Genomic DNA, 17899 nt, shown 5'->3' on the forward strand with positions numbered 1-17899 from the left:
TAACTGTCTCCACTCTATGACTTGTGGTGCAGGTGACAGAGTGCAGACAGTTGGTCCCATGCAGCAGGACAGATGGCAGAGCACAGCGGTGACATGCCTGTCAGTGTCTTGCTTCATCCTGCTGGGAGGAGCACATGATCACACTGCCCGACACCGGCCACTCTCCTGACATTGCAGCAGAGCGGGTGGGTGGAGAGTGTGATCAGATACTTACGTGCAGGGGGGGATTTCAGCTGAAGAACTTCCCCTGTACTGCACACTGGCGCCCCGTGCCTCAGTGACGCCCTGGACAAGCCAGGGGTCACAGGTAATGACATCACCTTACCCTACACCCCGGTTAGGTACATCAAAGCTAGACCAGAAATCCTTGTTGCCTTCCTCCAGGGGCTGATGTCCACACCAGGGGGTGGTGCCAGGCGGTTGGTCTCCACCCACCAAGGAGTTCACAGTCCTGGAGGAGGGAAAACTGGCAGATTAGTTTTGGAGGAGGAAGTGAGAGGAGTTGAGTGGTAGAGGAGCAAGTGTGAGGAGAAAAGTGACAGCAACGGAGCCTGAAGTGAGTCCGGGTGTGTGCCCCGGACAGAGACAGCAAGGTTAGCAGACGGCGGTGACCGTCTGCAGGAATGGCCTATCGGAGTTGCCGTGAGGACCGTGGACGGGCGGTGACCCGGCGGTACCGGACCGGTGCACAAGGAGAAGCCAGCACCATTGGCAGGGGCCTTTCGGATCCCGGCAAGGCTAGGAGTCGCCGTAAATTTGCCAAATCCGTCAGTGAAGGGGACCTCCGGGTTTCCAAACAACTAAGTCCCGATTGAAGGCAACCATCCAACCGTATGAGAGAGACACCGCCACCGCCAAGGCACCAGTTTCTCAGGGCCAGCGCCTGCGGGCAAAGAGGGGCTCCTCCGGCCCATATCCGAGTCGGGGAGCGTGTTACCGGTGGGAACCCATCGCTACCAACATTACACAAGGCGCAGGGAAAGAGACAGTCACCGTTAACTACCGGGGAAAAGCAACAGCAGCCGTCCGTGGGAACCGTCTTTCCAGCCGTGTGTTTTACCGAGAACTGTGTCACCGTCTCAGGCTGAGTGAGTACCACCGTGCCGTGAGGCACAGCGCTGCCTCCCCGCGACCCTGCACCTCACCAGGCCCCGCACTTGGCCTGCCATCCCTCATCCTCCACCCCATCACTGGGCCCCGGGACAACCAACCCCTACCCACGGAGGGGAAAACTAACAACTCTGCTGCTCCCTGTCACCGCTCCCGGGATCCCCATACAGAGCAGCGGTGGTGTTACCAAAAATCACCATAACCGTGGGTGGCGTCACGGACAATATCCCCAAAACCAAACCACCCCTTTTCACTCACGGGTGAGGAGCGCCGCTCGAGTCCCCGGGATCCGGCCCATCGCTCGAGCCACCGAGCAGCAGCGGCCGCAGCAGCAGCGGCAGCCGGACCCGAGCAGTGGGAGAGCGCAGCGTCCCCTCCTCCGCCCGCGACACCTCACCATCTGCAGGACGCTTAGCCGGCTCCACACTGACGTCCTCCGGCTCCTCCCCTCGATGCTGGGCTGTGACGTGCGGTAGTCACCGCCCACAGCCCTGTCACTCAATCTGAGTGGTGCCAGCCTCCTCTGACGTACCCGACAAGTTTGAGAGACCGGAATTGCCGGGACGTCAGAGGATACCGGCGGCCACAGCTCCAGGGGGTCATGTGACAGGCACTGAGCGTGCAGGATAGCGCCGCTCAGTGCCAGAAATGGAAACAGAAGCCAATACAGAAAACGCCTAGAATGGTAAGTAGAACTCATACAGAAAATAAAAAAAATGGGTGAACCACCCCTTTAATCTACTGGTCTTTGGCAAACTGTTTGCAGACTTTCTTGTGCATCATCTTTAGAAAAGGCTCTAGGATGACAGCCATGCAGGCCAGTTTGATGCAGTGTGCGGAGTATTGTCTGAGAACTGACAGGCTGATTCCCATCCCTGTAACCTCTGTAGCAATGCTGGCAGCACTCGTATATCTATTTTGAAAAAGAGAACTTTTGAATATGTCGTTGAACACATACACTCAACTTCTTTGATCGACCATGACAAGGCCTATTCTGAGTGAAACCTTTCTTGTTAAACCGCCAGCAACAATTATTTTTTCAGTTATTCAGAGAATCCTTTGCCGTGAGATGCCATGCTGATCTTCCAGTGACTAGTATAAGAGAGTATGTGAGCGATAACACCAAATTTTACACACCTGCTCCCTATTCACACTTCAGACCTTGTAACACTAATGAGTCACATGACACCAGGGAGGTAAAATGGCTAATTGGGCACAATTTGGCCACTTTTACATAGGAGTATACTCACTTTTGTTCCCGGCAGTTTAGGCATTAATGGCTGTGTATTGAGCTATTAAGAGAGCACACCAAATGTACACTGTTATAGAAGCTGTACACTGACTACTTTACATTATATCAAAGCGTCATGAAATATTTACAAAAATGTGAGGGGTGTACTCACTTTTGTGATATGCTGTATATTTCATGAGCTGGAATCTGAGGTGTATATACCATACACTCACTATGACTTCCCTAATAAATGCCCTAGCAGGGGATATAGCGGCAGCTTTGTCCATCACTCGTCAGTCAAGTGTGTAAATGTCCTGACTACTGGAGGCAGCAGAGTGCTGTTCATGACAAACTGGTGGTAGCGGTGGAATATCTGCGTGATCTCCAGGGCTGTCTCCCTGACACCCTGATTGGCCAGTAGTTTTTAATTCGCTGAAGACTGCAAGAGGGGTTCTGCCTTTTTATTGCTCTCCGTTCATAGTCTGGAAGCTTGTGAAAGGTGAGGTGTCCTGCACCTTTCACAGGATGTTTGTGCTATGTGGCAGCCATTGTTGCATTTTTTTTGTGTCTGTGGGGCAGTGTGGCCTGGAGCCCTGGAGGCTCAGCCATACAGCATGGGTATGGTGAGGCACCATGTTGTACCGCCCCCGTGTCAGCGGCCGAGACGCTCGGATCCGGAACCGCGGTTCCTCGAGGGGTCTCCGGACTCGGAGGTTCGTGCGGACACTCGAATTTAAAAAGGGGGGAATATGTACAGGGGAGTTAGAAGTTTATGACGCCACCCACGGTGCGTGATAATATAGAGTACCACTGCTGCTGTTGGGGAGCCTGGTGGCAGTGGTATGGCAGCAAGGTGTCTAACCCCTCCGTGGGTAGGGGGTTGTTCCCCGGGGCCCAGTGGCGGTAGTGAAGGGGTGCCATTTGGAAAAGGAAGGGTTTCTGCGTACTCACTCACCAAAAATACTGACACCGACAGCTTGTAACCCAGAATTCTGAGCAAGGAGGGAGCACGCTTGGATCCGTGCCCTTGGTGTTTCTTGTTAGCCTGTGGCCTTTTCCGTGGCACCTTGTTCACTGTTTGGACCCTATAATGTGGAACTAATCGGGTCCTGCTCACCCGTATGGCTAACAGAGTGAGCTTGCTCTCGGGGTTCATGCTTGCGATTTGATGGACTTTGTTTTGAGAAAAGTCCTATCCCCTCGTTGCGCTAGTACCCCGATTTTGGAGCGGGTGAGGAATGAATCTTGAAGACTTCACCCCGTCGGGTAAATTACAAGGACGCTTGAAGCTACTTCCCGGCCTAGGGTCCGAGTACCCCGTCGTGCCCAGTCCCCTGCCTGGAGATGGCTCAAGGCCGCCGGCTGCCCTCCTCGGCAATCCATGCCCCTTGACACAATCCCCTGTGACTGGGGTTCCAGCTCCTACCAGGCCCAGACCAACATCTGCCACCTAGTAGTCTTCAGGAGCCCTACTCCAAACCGGTGACCTCTCCCTCTGAGAGTCACTACTCCTCACTCCTACTCCTTCCACTTCTTTTTCACTTCTCTTGTCACTTTTTCACTTTCCCCTTACCAACCCCCCCAAGTGGGCGGCCCTATTCCCTTCAGGCCCCCCAATGGTGTGTCTGGTGGGTGTGGTGTGAAGTGTTCATAGGTTTTTGACTGGCTTTGATCTTAGCAGCACCAAAGAACAGGGATCCGTAACCAAGGAGGATGCGGATACTGTGCAGAAGTGCAGATTGCACAATATCCTGTGACGACCTGATAGGCCAGGGCGTCACATTCCCCCTCGGATAAATGTAGCTCGTCCCCAAGCTACAGGACACCAGAGGTTTATTTTATTTTATTTTTTTTTAATTGTAGAAGAAAAAGGAAAATTTCACATTACACAATATTTATTAATGGGTTACATCCCATACAGGGGAGGTACTTTGCTTAAACGTTACTAACTTTTAAGAGTTCACCGTCCAACAGTGGCACACTACCGGTTTCAATGGTAACAAAGGCTCAACCTACTCTGTTGCAGCCCCTTCCTGCGACAGTCCAGTCCCAGTGTCCCAGACCCAATAACCCACCACACAAACAACGTGACCCCCTGGAAACCTATCCGCGGGTCCGTGACCAGGTTAAGGTCCCGGGTGCTGTCTTTAGACGACTCTGGTTGGCACAGGAGGTGCAACTATGTACAATACACAAGTTCGTGCCGGTCAAGCCAGTCCTGTGACCATGGTCCATATTTACTTTTATATACCTATAAAATATAACGGAGTCCATGTACCGGTTGTACACTCTGAAAAGGAATTTGGTTGTTAATAAGGTAACTTCTTCGTTTATTTTCAATTATTTACTCAAACTTTCATTTGCTGGGATCTATATGAAAAATAACAAACTGTGAAAAACAATAAACAAAAGCACCGATACCTAACAGTTCTATGGCATCGTAAAACTACTGGCATTATAACATTTTCAACATTCTTAGTAGTAGATCGTCGGATCCTGTAGCCACACTTTCTTGCGACTACGTGCTACTGACAGGGAATACCAGCCCCTCTCTCTGCAATGCCGGGTATAGGTAACCATCTCCTCCGGTTGAAGATTGCGCCCGGGGTGCCCCCAAGGGAGGTGTTGCGCTACATCCCGACGGGACACATACACCCCTGATGTGAGGCCTGCTTCGCGGATGAATCCCCACCCCAGCTCGGGGTCAAACCGCTCCACAAGGCCACGGCACCATGGCCCTTTAACTCGAGAAGCAGCGCTCCTCACTTGCTCTTTTTCTACTCTGTTATGGGCGACAAGCTCCCGTCGTCGCCGCTCTCGGGCTACGAGTTCCACTTGTAGCTGGTACTGGTGTCGTTCCCAGTAGAGGGCATCAGCGTCTGGCCTCAGCTCTCCATCTGGCTCTGGCTTTATTTGGACTCTGGCGGCCCCAACAGCCGTCGGGATGCCGCGCGGTAGTTGAACAGGTGGACTTCTTGGCTCCGCTTCTGTGGCTGTAAACTGTAAAACCGACTGCTCCGCAGCCAGAGTTGCAGGATCCGGGTTCTCAGCCTCTGAGGACAGGCCCGGTGATACGGCCGGGTCTGGTCTGGCCGGGCTCCGGACAACTGCTGTCATGACAGGAATGATGGTCGAGATCGGAGCCTCTGTATCTGGAGCTTTACACTCAAAGACTGCAGGTTCCGCTGCCGGGATTGGTGTGGGCAACTCGGCCTCCACTGAGGACAGGGTAGGTGACGGTGGAGTGTTCACCGCGAGCGGGGACGGTCCGGATCCCTCAGCCGCTGTGGCCGGATTTGGGCAATCAGTAGGGACTGGGTAACCGCTTACCCTCTCTTCACGTGGGATATCAATCTCACAGGCTCGCACAGTCATCGCCAGGTTCCGCATCTCTTCCCTCCAGTGGTTCAGAGGAACTGCGTCCGCATTCTCCTGCACAGCTGCTCCATCTCCTCTTCGATCCATGTCGCGGTCCCGGGAACAGTCTCGCTCCACCATCTTGCCACTGCGTCTTCCAGGAACGTTATGGCAGAGTCCTGGCGTCCCTGCTTCACTTCCGCTGGAATTACATTCCGGCACGCTCCATCTGTCTTTTCTCAGCACTCTTTCGCATGCTGTGGCCCTCTGGGAACTTCCGGTTCCGGCCTCACACACAAGACGAAGGGCGGGGCTTAAGCTTTGCGCGCTTTCTCGGGGAAGACAGTGTTTTGGCGTGAAAAGATGGCGGAAAATGGCGGAATTGGTGGGAAAAGGACTCTTGACTCGCGGTTTTCGGCTTTCAAGGCGCACGTCACCCAGGTAAGTGGGTCCTGCTCATATCCTGTTCGTGACACAAGGTTTTTCGAGGTGTACTGCCCCCGTGTCAGCGGCCGAGACGCTCGGATCCGGAACCGCGGTGGCTCGAGGGGTCTCCGGACCCGGGGGTTCGTGCGGACACTTGAATTTAAAAAGGGGGGAATATGTACAGGGGAGTTAGAAGTTCATGACGCCACCCATGGTGCGTGGTAATATGGAGTACCACTGCTGCTGTTGGGGAGCCCGGTGGCGGTGGTATGGCAGCAAGGTGTGTAACCCCTCCGTGGGTAGGGGGTTGTGCCCCGGGGCCCAGTGGCGGTAGTGAAGGGGGGCCATTGGGAAAAGGAAGGGTTTCTGCGTACTCACTCAGTCCAAAAACACTGACACCGACAGCTTGTAAACCAGAATTCTGAGCACCGCTGCAGCAAGGAGGGAGCATGCTTGGATCCGTGCGCTTGGTGTTGCTTGTTAGCCTGTGGCCTTTTCCGTGGCACCTTGTTCACTGTTTGGACCCTATAGTGTGGAACTAATCGGATTCCGCTCACCCGTATGGCTAACGGAGTGAGCTTGCTCTCAGGGTTCACGCTTGGGATTTGATGGACTTTGCTCTGGGAAAAGTCCTATCCCCTCATTGCGCTAGTACCCCGATTTTGGAGCGGGTGAGGGATTAATCTTGAAGACTTCACCCCCATTGGGTAAATTACCAGGATGCTTGAAGCTACTTCCCGGCCTAGGGTCCGCGTACCCCGACGTGCCCAGGCCCCTGCCCGGAGATGGCTCAAGGCCGCCGACTGTCCTCTTCGGCAATCCGTGCCCCTTTACACGATCCCCTGCGACCGGGGTTCCAGCTTCTACCAGGCCCAAACCAACGTCTGCCACCTAGTAGTCTTCAGGAGCCCTGCTCCAAACCAGTGACCTCTCTCTCTGAGTGTCACCACTCCTCACTCCTACTCCTTCCACTCCTTTTTCGCTTCTCTTGTCACTTTTTCACTTTCCAGTTACGAACCCCCCAAGTGGGCGGTCCTATTTCCTTCAGGCCCCCCTATGGTGTGTCTGGTGGGTGTGGTGTAAAGTGTTCCTAGGGTTTTGACTGACTTTGATCTTAGCAACACCAAAGAACAGGGATCCATAACCAAGGAGGATGCGGATACTGTGCAGAAGGGCAGATTGCACAATACCCTGTGATGACCTGTTAGGCCAGGGCGTCACATTGTCACCTGCCCTGATGGTGCACTGCTCCTGGGGCAGTGGTTAGTGCCAGCAACGAATCTTTAAGGCTTAAATAATTTATGAACCCACTCAGAGGTTTGCCGTGACGTGGCAGTTGACTTTATACAGTTTCATCAGAATGTTAAACCAAGAACCTTATGTTCAGGTGCATAAATTTTTGCCTAGCGGCACTAGATAAACTTATGATTTTTGGATGTGCGGTCTATTTTCTACATCTATGGCATATGAATACATTTATATCTCAAACCCTAAGGATGCACCCACACATTCACAGATTTGGCACAGGAGGAGGCAAAACACACAAATTAGCCCCTAACCAGGCAGCAATGTTTATAGTGGTACACCCTAATCATAATGCATAAAGGGGAACCTCAGCAAATGACCCTGATGTTAATAAAAAAATAAATACTATGCAATGGCCAAAATATTCCTACTATACAGTGACCATCTAGTGGTAGATACCAGTTCTTCAGGACATATTATGAGAATATTGAACAAATGTAGATAATGTCTTACAGCTGACAATATTTTTTTATGGGGTTTAGGTGGTGTTACATGCAGCGATATCGCTAGTGAAATCACCCGCCCCCGTCGTTTGTGCGTCACAGGCAAATCGCTGCCCGTGGCGCACAAAATCGTTTGGAGCCATCACACGTACTTACCTGCCTAGTGACGTCGCTGTTGTCGGTGAACCGCCTCCTTTCTAAGTTGGCGGTTCGTGCGGCGTCACAGCCGCGTCACTAAGCAGCCGCCCAATAGAAGCGGAGGGGCGGAGATGACGTAATATCCCGCCCATCTCCTTCCTTCCGCATTGCCGGCGGCCGCAGGTAAGCAGCAGGTCGTCGTTCCCGAGGTGTCACAAGTAGCGATGTGTGCTGCCTCGGGAACGACGAACAACCTGCGTGCTCAACAATCCACGATTTTTTAAAAAGGAACGACGTGTCAACGATGGATGATAAGCTGAGTATTTTCCATCATTAACGGTCGTTCCTTGCATCACGGAATCCGTGAACCCAGCGATATATCGTTAGATACGTCGCTGCGTGTAACGGGGCCTTAAGTCTTTAACATCTCCAGTCTTTTCCACCTAGCTCAGAACTCCATTATGACTTATTCCAGCCATGACTCATATGACACATTTGAATCCTTACATTTTGAGCACCATTCCTATCTAATACCAACCTACACATACTCCCTATTTTGTTGATACCCTGTTACTGAGACTGCTACAGCAGTATTTGTACATATTACTGGACCTGCTGTGTGGCATAGTAAGGGGTACTTTGCACACTATGACATCGCAAGCCGATGGTAGCGATGGCGAGCGCGATAGTCCCCGCCCCCGTCGCAGCTGCGATATCTTGTGATAGCTGCGTTAGCGAAAATTGTCACTACAGCAGCTTCACATGCACTTACCTGCCCTGCGACGTCGCTCTGGCCAGCGAACCGCCTCCTTCCTAAGGGGGCGGGTCGTGCGGCATCACAGCGACGTCACGCGGCAGGCGGCCAATAGAAGCAGGGGGGCGTAGATGAGCTTCCGTCCTCATTGCAGCCGGGACGCAGGTAAGGCGATGTTGCTCGCTCCTGCGGCTTCACACACAGCGATGTGTGCTGCTACAGGAACGAGGAACAACATCGTAACATCGGTCCTTCCGAAATTATGGAAATGACCGACGCTACACCGATCATACAATTTCGACGCTTTTGCGCTCGTTAATCATAGTAAAAACGATTCACATACTCTGATGTCGACAGTGACGCCGGATGTGCGTCACTTTCAATTTGACCCCACCGATATCGCACCTGCGATGTCGTAGTGTTGAAAGTACCCCTAACAGTCCTGTTATATCTGTCAGAAGCCACAAGCTCAAAATGGCTACCTCAAACAGTGTTGACACAAACAACTCCATCTGGGAGATTCCAGATAAATACCAACACACTTTAAGGCCTCTTTCCCACGTCAGTGAAAAACACAGATGTTTTTCACTGACGTGTTAAAGGTGTGTATGTCCCTCCGTGTGCCGTTATTTTATTACACATGTGATCTCTGTGTGCTATCCGTGACAACGCACACAAATCTACTCACCTGTTTACGCCGCTGGTGTCCATGGTGCTGATATCTCCTGCAATGCTATGTTCCGCTGTCGCTGTCTCACCACTGCAGCTACTTCCGGGTCGGCTTTGCAGTGCATATGTATGAGCAGAATTAGCTGGCCTGGAACAGGAGACAGCAGCGGCTGAAGACAGCATCACTGGAGAAGGTGAGTTTAAAAAACTTTTTATTTGAAATGTACATGATTTTTATGGTACGTGTTTCATGGGTCACACCATAATGTGGTCCGTGGGACATCAGTGATGCCAGAAAAAAACGGACTCGTCTCCATGCAGAGCACACGGACACACGTTTATACCACATTGAAACACGTCAGTGAGAAAGCACTGATGTGTGCACAAACCCATTGATTTTAATGAGTCTGCGTATGCCCGTGATTTTGGTATGTATAAAAACTGCCACATACGTACCAGAATCATTGACGTCTAAAAGAGGCCTTAAGATGAGACATAACAAAAGCCATTTCACAGCAAAGCCAAAGGGATCCCAGTGCCAGCTGAACTCACAAGAATCTAGCAGTCAGTGTGCTGGGGTTTATATGAAAGTGAGCCCTGCCCATGGCCCTCGCAGTGAGGTAATTACCACCAGCTAAATGTAGCAACAACTAAAGTGAAAATCAAAAGGTGAAATGGTCTCAGCAATCTGAAACCTAAACACCTATATGCTGCCGGCAGCTAGCAGAAAAAAGTGTTGGGCCAGAATCACACTTGCTAGTGCCTCGCGTGTAACTCGCGTGAGTCTCTCATGGTAGAACCCGGGTGGGCAGCACACTCCCCTGACAGAAGCGGGTCGGTTGCATGTATCTCTATGCAGCTCAGATGCTCCTGTATGCATAGTGTGCGGCCATGCCGGGTTCTACCATGAGAGACTCGCGCGAGTTACACGCGAGGCACTGGCAAGTGTGATTCTGGCCTTAGGGTATGTGCGCATGCTGATTTTTCGTTTGACAACAAAACTGCACCCTCTGGCAGACTTTGACAACTGTAATCACTGCGTTTGACAAAATAAGTGGTAAAAATGCATCCGTTTTTGTTGCATTTTTTCCGCGTTTTTGACAAGAAGCCTCTTATCCTCCCTTACTAGGAAAATGCATGTGTTTTTGTTGACAAAAACAGAACCAAAACGCAAGAAAAACGTGGTGCAAATGCACATATAAGATTTTTCTTACATTTTGACACACCACATTGAAGTCAATGGGTGAAAACGGAGAGAAAAACGCAAAAAGAAGTGAGCTGCTGCTTTTTTTGTCAATGATTTTGAAAAATATTTGACAAATAAAAAGCAAACAAGAAAACTGCAACGTGCGCATGGAAATTCTGATTTCTCATAGACTTTGCTGGGGAAGGAAAAGCATGCAGTTTGTCATTGACACAATGCAGTTTAAAATGTGACAAAAACGCAAAAAAAATGCGTCATGCAGATGAGGCCTTACTATGGCACTGCTTAGGCTACTTTCACACATCATTTTTTTTCCATCAGGCACAATCCGTAAAAAACAGATAAAACGGATTCAGCGCTGGATACGTTTTATCCTCATTGATTTGTATTAGCGCTGGATTGTGCCTGATGGCCTTGCGTTGCATCCGGCTTTTGCCGGATCCGTCGTAATTGGCTAATGCGGCGGCCGAATGGAATGTCTCTTGTAACGTTTTTTGTCTCTGACAATATACCGCATCGCGCCGGATCGCCGGAGCGATACGGCATGGTTTACAATGGAAGCCTATGGACACCGGATCTGGCGTAATGTGGCAAAAAAGGGGCGGCTGTTGAATCTTTTTTTTTAAACTGAGCATGCTCCAATGTATTGTAAAAAAACGGATCCAGCAAAAACAGACGAAACGGATACAAAACGGATGCGCCGGATCCTTTTTTTGACGGATCAGGTATACTGGATCCGTAAAAAAGGATCCAGCGCATCAGTTTTTGCATATTCTGCGCCGGATCCGTTGCATCAGGCACACGCCGGATTCTGCCTGATGCCAAAAAACTAATGTGTGAAAGTAGCCTTAGCAACTAAGGCAGGGATAAAACCAGAATGTTCAGACATGAATGTGAAAAGTCCATCTCTTAGTGCCTCACATAAAGGGGGATACATAAAAGTCAAGGGGCCCCATCCTAATTAGGCACCCCCTCTCCCCACACCCTAAACTAAATATTTCGCAGAGTAGGCAAGCGCATAAATTGCAACTAAGGAAAACAAGAATAGAAACATGCCCCTACTAAATCCCTTTAATTTCTTTCACTCATTAAAGTACTGCTTTCATGACCCACCTAAGATGCCCCCCTGAATGAAAATGGTTGAAAATCCTTGGAAATACACTGTGTGCAGTATTATTAGGCAAATGAGTATTTTGATCACATGATAATTTTTATACATGTTCTACTCCAAGCTGTATAGGCTTGAGAGCCAACTACCAATTAAGTAAATCAGATGATGTGCATCTCTGTAATGAGGAGGGGTGTGGTGTAATGACATCAACACCCTATATAAGGTGTGCGTAATTATTAGGCAACTTCCTTTCCTTTGGCAAAATGGGTCAGAGGAGAGATTTGACGGGCTCTGAAAAGTCCAAAATTGTGAGATGTCTTGCAGAGGGATGCAGCAGTCTGGAAATTGCCAAACCTTTGAAGCGTGATCACCGAACAATCAAGTGTTTCATGGCAAATAGCCAACAGGGTCACAAGAAGTGTGTTGGGCAAAAGAGGCACAAAATAACTGCCCATGAATTGAGGAAAATCAAGCGTGAAGCTGCCAAGATGCCATTTGTCATCTGTTTGGCCATATTTCAGAGCTGCAACGTTACAGGAGTATCAAAAAGCACAAGGTGTGCCATACTCAGGGTCATGGACAAGGTAAGGAAGGCTGAAAAACGACCACCTTTGAACAAGAAACATAAGATGAAACGTCAAGACTAGAGATGAGCGAACCGGTCGCGGTTCGGCTCGAGGTTGGTTCGCCGAACGGACCTCCCGTTCGAGTTCGGTTCGTCGAACGTTCGACGAACCGAACTCGAACTGCATAGGAAACTATGGCAGGCAATCACAAACACAGAAAAACACCTAGAAAACACCCTCAAAGGTGTCCAAAAGGTCACAAACAACTCACAACACATGGGAAAGTGACAAGGACATATACTCATGCGAAAACAAAAGAGCTGGACAAGGAAAAAGAGGAGGACACACAGATATATGAGTATATGCAAGGAAACATCGATTCCATTAATGTGCAACTTGAGCCCTGCTCATTCTTGGCTTCCAATCTTGATAAATTGCCTGAGCTCGCCACGTACGTCTTGGGGATCTTGTCGTGTCCTGCAGCCAGCGTTCTCTCGGAACCTGTCTTCAGTGCTGCTGTGGGTCTGCTGGCAGATAAGCACACGTGTCTGTCCACTGACAATGTGGACATGGCTCTCAGAGGACTTTTCTTCCCCTGGGTCAGCCAGGGGACGGGAAAGGCACGCGTATTTTTGAGAGTGCTTCATGCAAAGCATCTTTTTCTTTTTCAAAAGGGAGCTCAACCGATGCCAGTCAAGTGGGGTGTGTGTGGCCCAGTGAGTGGCAACCAGGGAGACTGTGGTTGGAGTCCCCTCGCTGTGTCTCTAAAAGAACCAAGATGAACAAGTCATGGCTCTCAGAGGACTTTTCTTCCCCTGGGTCAGCCAGGGGACGGGAAAGGCACGCGTATTTTTGAGAGTGCTTCATGCAAAGCATCTTTTTCTTTTTCAAAAGGGAGCTCAACCGATGCCAGTCAAGTGGGGTGTGTGTGGCCCAGTGAGTGGAAACGAGGGAGACTGTGGTTGGAGTCCCCTCGCTGTGTCTCTAAAAGAACCAAGATGAACAAGTCATGGCTCTCAGAGGACTTTTCTTCCCCTGGGTCAGCCAGGGGACGGGAAAGGCACGCGTATTTTTGAGAGTGCTTCATGCAAAGCATCTTTTTCTTTTTCAAAAGGGAGCTCAACCGATGCCAGTCAAGTGGGGTGTGTGTGGCCCAGTGAGTGGAAACGAGGGAGACTGTGGTTGGAGTCCCCTCGCTGTGTCTCTAAAAGAACCAAGATGAACAAGTCATGGCTCTCAGAGGACTTTTCTTCCCCTGGGTCAGCCAGGGGACGGGAAAGGCACGCGTATTTTTGAGAGTGCTTCATGCAAAGCATCTTTTTCTTTTTCAAAAGGGGGCTCAACCGATGCCAGTCAAGTGGGGTGTGTGTGGCCCAGTTAGTGGCAACGAAGGAGACTGTGGTTGGAGTCCCCTCGCTGTGTTTCTAAAAGACCCAAAATGAACAAATCATGGCTCTCAGAGGACTTTTCTTCCCCTGGGTCAGCCAGGGGATGGGAAAGGCACGCGTATTTTTGAGAGTGCTTCATGCAAAGCATCTTTTTCTTTTTCAAAAGGGAGCTCAACCGATGCCAGTCAAGTGGGGTGTGTGTGTGGCCCAGTGAGTGGCAACCAGGGAGACTGTGGTTGGAGTCCCCTCGCTGTGTCTCTAAAAGAACCAAGATGAACAAGTCATGGCTCTCAGAGGACTTTTCTTCCCCTGGGTCAGCCAGGGGATGGGAAAGGCACGCGTATTTTTGAGAGTGCTTCATGCAAAGCATCTTTTTCTTTTTCAAAAGGGAGCTCAACCGATGCCAGTCAAGTGGGGTGTGTGTGGCCCAGTGAGTGGCAACGAGGGAGACTGTGGTTGTAGTCCCCTCGCTGTGTCTCTAAAAGAACCAAGATGAACAAGTCATGGCTCTCAGAGGACTTTTCTTCCCCTGGGTCAGCCAGGGGACGGGAAAGGCACGCGTATTTTTGAGAGTGCTTCATGCAAAGCATCTTTTTCTTTTTCAAAAGGGAGCTCAACCGATGCCAGTCAAGTGGGGTGTGTGTGGCCCAGTGAGTGGAAACGAGGGAGACTGTGGTTGGAGTCCCCTCGCTGTGTCTCTAAAAGAACCAAGATGAACAAGTCATGGCTCTCAGAGGACTTTTCTTCCCCTGGGTCAGCCAGGGGACGGGAAAGGCACGCGTATTTTTGAGAGTGCTTCATGCAAAGCATCTTTTTCTTTTTCAAAAGGGAGCTCAACCGATGCCAGTCAAGTGGGGGGTGTGTGGCCCAGTGAGTGGAAACGAGGGAGACTGTGGTTGGAGTCCCCTCGCTGTGTCTCTAAAAGAACCAAGATGAACAAGTCATGGCTCTCAGAGGACTTTTCTTCCCCTGGGTCAGCCAGGGGACGGGAAAGGCACGCGTATTTTTGAGAGTGCTTCATGCAAAGCATCTTTTTCTTTTTCAAAAGGGAGCTCAACCGATGCCAGTCAAGTGGGGTGTGTGTGGCCCAGTGAGTGGCAACGAGGGAGACTGTGGTTGGAGTCCCCTCGCTGTGTCTCTAAAAGAACCAAGATGAACAAGTCATGGCTCTCAGAGGACTTTTCTTCCCCTGGGTCAGCCAGGGGACGGGAAAGGCACGCGTATTTTTGAGAGTGCTTCATGCAAAGCATCTTTTTCTTTTTCAAAAGGGAGCTCAACCGATGCCAGTCAAGTGGGGTGTGTGTGGCCCAGTGAGTGGCAACGAGGGAGACTGTGGTTGGAGTCCCCTCGCTGTGTCTCTAAAAGAACCAAGATGAACAAGTCATGGCTCTCAGAGGACTTTTCTTCCCCTGGGTCAGCCAGGGGACGGGAAAGGCACGCGTATTTTTGAGAGTGCTTCATGCAAAGCATCTTTTTCTTTTTCAAAAGGGAGCTCAACCGATGCCAGTCAAGTGGGGTGTGTGTGGCCCAGTGAGTGGCAACGAAGGAGACTGTGGTTGGAGTCCCCTCGCTGTGTTTCTAAAAGACCCAAAATGAACAAATCATGGCTCTCAGAGGACTTTTCTTCCCCTGGGTCAGCCAGGGGACGGGAAAGGCACGCGTATTTTTGAGAGTGCTTCATGCAAAGCATCTTTTTCTTTTTCAAAAGGGAGCTCAACCGATGCCAGTCAAGTGGGGTGTGTGTGGCCCAGTGAGTGGCAACGAGGGAGACTGTGGTTGGAGTCCCCTCGCTGTGTCTCTAAAAGAACCAAGATGAACAAGTCATGGCTCTCAGAGGACTTTTCTTCCCCTGGGTCAGCCAGGGGACGGGAAAGGCACGCGTATTTTTGAGAGTGCTTCATGCAAAGCATCTTTTTCTTTTTCAAAAGGGAGCTCAACCGATGCCAGTCAAGTGGGGTGTGTGTGGCCCAGTGAGTGGCAACCAGGGAGACTGTGGTTGGAGTCCCCTCGCTGTGTCTCTAAAAGAACCAAGATGAACAAGTCATGGCTCTCAGAGGACTTTTCTTCCCCTGGGTCAGCCAGGGGACGGGAAAGGCACGCGTATTTTTGAGAGTGCTTCATGCAAAGCATCTTTTTCTTTTTCAAAAGGGAGCTCAACCGATGCCAGTCAAGTGGGGTGTGTGTGGCCCAGTGAGTGGAAACGAGGGAGACTGTGGTTGGAGTCCCCTCGCTGTGTTATACATGCTTTTAGAAGGGCATGACATGGCTTGGAGGTTGACTTTCATAAAATGCAAACTGTTGGCTACCAAAATGCTGCCTTTCCAACAACTGTGGTTATAGGCAATGAGGAACATACTGATGAAGATGAGACGCAGATACCCGATTGGGATGACAACTTAAATATTCGGTCAGGGCAAGAAGAGGCTCGGTCTGAGGGGGAGGGGAGTGCAAACACAACAATTGATGATGAAGTTCTAGATCCCACCTACTGTCAACCCCCAGTCAGGCACTCGAGGAGGTCAACAGAGGCGGTGGAGGAGGATGCAACCGACGACGAAATTACCTTGCGCCTTCCTGGACAGAGTCGGAGCACTGGTAGCACGTCTACAACTGCATCCTCAGCCACCACTCTGCCTATGAGCATTATTCGGGGTGCATCAACAGGTCGCATGGCCTCTAAGCCTTGCCTAGCCTGTTCCTTTTTTGACATAGAAAAAGATCGCCCAAATCATGTGATATGTAAAATTTGTCATGATTCTCTTAGTAGAGGTCAAAACCTCAGCAGTTTGACAACTTCTTCCATGAATCGTCACATGAATACATATCATAGGTCCCGGTGGGAAGCTCACTGTGCTGCAATGCGGCCTAGCGGAGCGAACCATCCACCGCCCGCCCCTTCCAGTGCATCCGCGCGCTCTTCATCTTCTAGGACTGTGGGGACAGCTGTCACACCTGTTTTTCCACGCAAAACTTCCACCACTGTAACCGCAACAGGCAGTTTGCTTGGTAGGTCGTCAGTTGGTTTGGAAGGGGAAACAAGTGAGTGTGTACAGCTCTCTCAGACATCGATAGCACCTACGTTGGATGAAGGCAACATCATGTCTCCGCCTGCACTTTCCTCACAAACCTGCATTTTTCCAGGGACACCCTACTCAACACCGTCTACACACAGCAGCCAGATCTCTGTCCCTCAGATGTGGTCAAATAAAAGGCCACTTCCTCCGACCCATGACAAAGCTAAGAGGTTGACTCTATCCCTCTGTAAGCTGTTGGCTACCGAAATGCTGCCTTTCCGCCTAGTGGACACACAGGATTTTAGAGACCTTATGTCTGTCGCTGTGCCCCAGTACCAGATGCCTAGTCGCCACTACTTCTCTAAGAAAGGTGTGCCCGCGCTACACCAGCATGTCGCACACAACATCACCGCTTCCTTGAGAAACTCTGTGTGTGAACGGGTGCATTTCACCACCGATACTTGGACCAGTAAGCATGGACAGGGATGTTACATGTCGCTGACTGGGCACTGGGTAACTATGTTGATAGATGGTGAAGGGTCTGCTGCACAAGTCTTGCCGTCCCCACGACTTGTGTGTCAATCCTCTGTCTGTCCAAGTTCCGCCACTGCTTCTGCATCCTCCACCTCATCTGGGTCCTCCACCTCCGCCCCAAGCCTGCCTGGTCAGGCCACCAGCGTTCTCACTGCGCAGAAGGAATCACGCACCCCTCATTACTATGCTGGCAGCAGAGCGCAACGGCATCAGGCGGTCTTTAGCTTGACATGTCTTGGGAATAAGAGTCACACAGCTGAGGAGTTGTGGTCAGCTCTGCGGTCCGAGTTTAATAAATGGTTGTCTCCACTCAACCTGCAGCCTGGTAAGGCCGTGTGCGACAATGCTGCAAACCTGGGTGCGGCCCTTCGCCTGGGCAAGGTGACACACGTGCCTTGTATGGCTCACGTGTTGAACCTTGTTGTCCAGCAATTTTTAACACACTATCCCGGCCTAGATGGCCTTCTGACCAGGGCACGTAAACTGTCTGCAGTGCTCACTTCCGCCGTTCAACCGCCGCAGCTGAGCGACTTGCATCGCTCCAGAAGTCTTTCGGCCTGCCGGTTCATCGCCTGAAATGCGATGTGGCGACACGCTGGAATTCAACTCTCCACATGTTACAGCGACTGTGGCAGCACCGGCGAGCCCT

The sequence above is a fragment of the Anomaloglossus baeobatrachus genome, chromosome 1, assembly GCF_048569485.1.
Source record: "Anomaloglossus baeobatrachus isolate aAnoBae1 chromosome 1, aAnoBae1.hap1, whole genome shotgun sequence".
NCBI lineage: Eukaryota > Metazoa > Chordata > Amphibia > Anura > Aromobatidae > Anomaloglossus > Anomaloglossus baeobatrachus.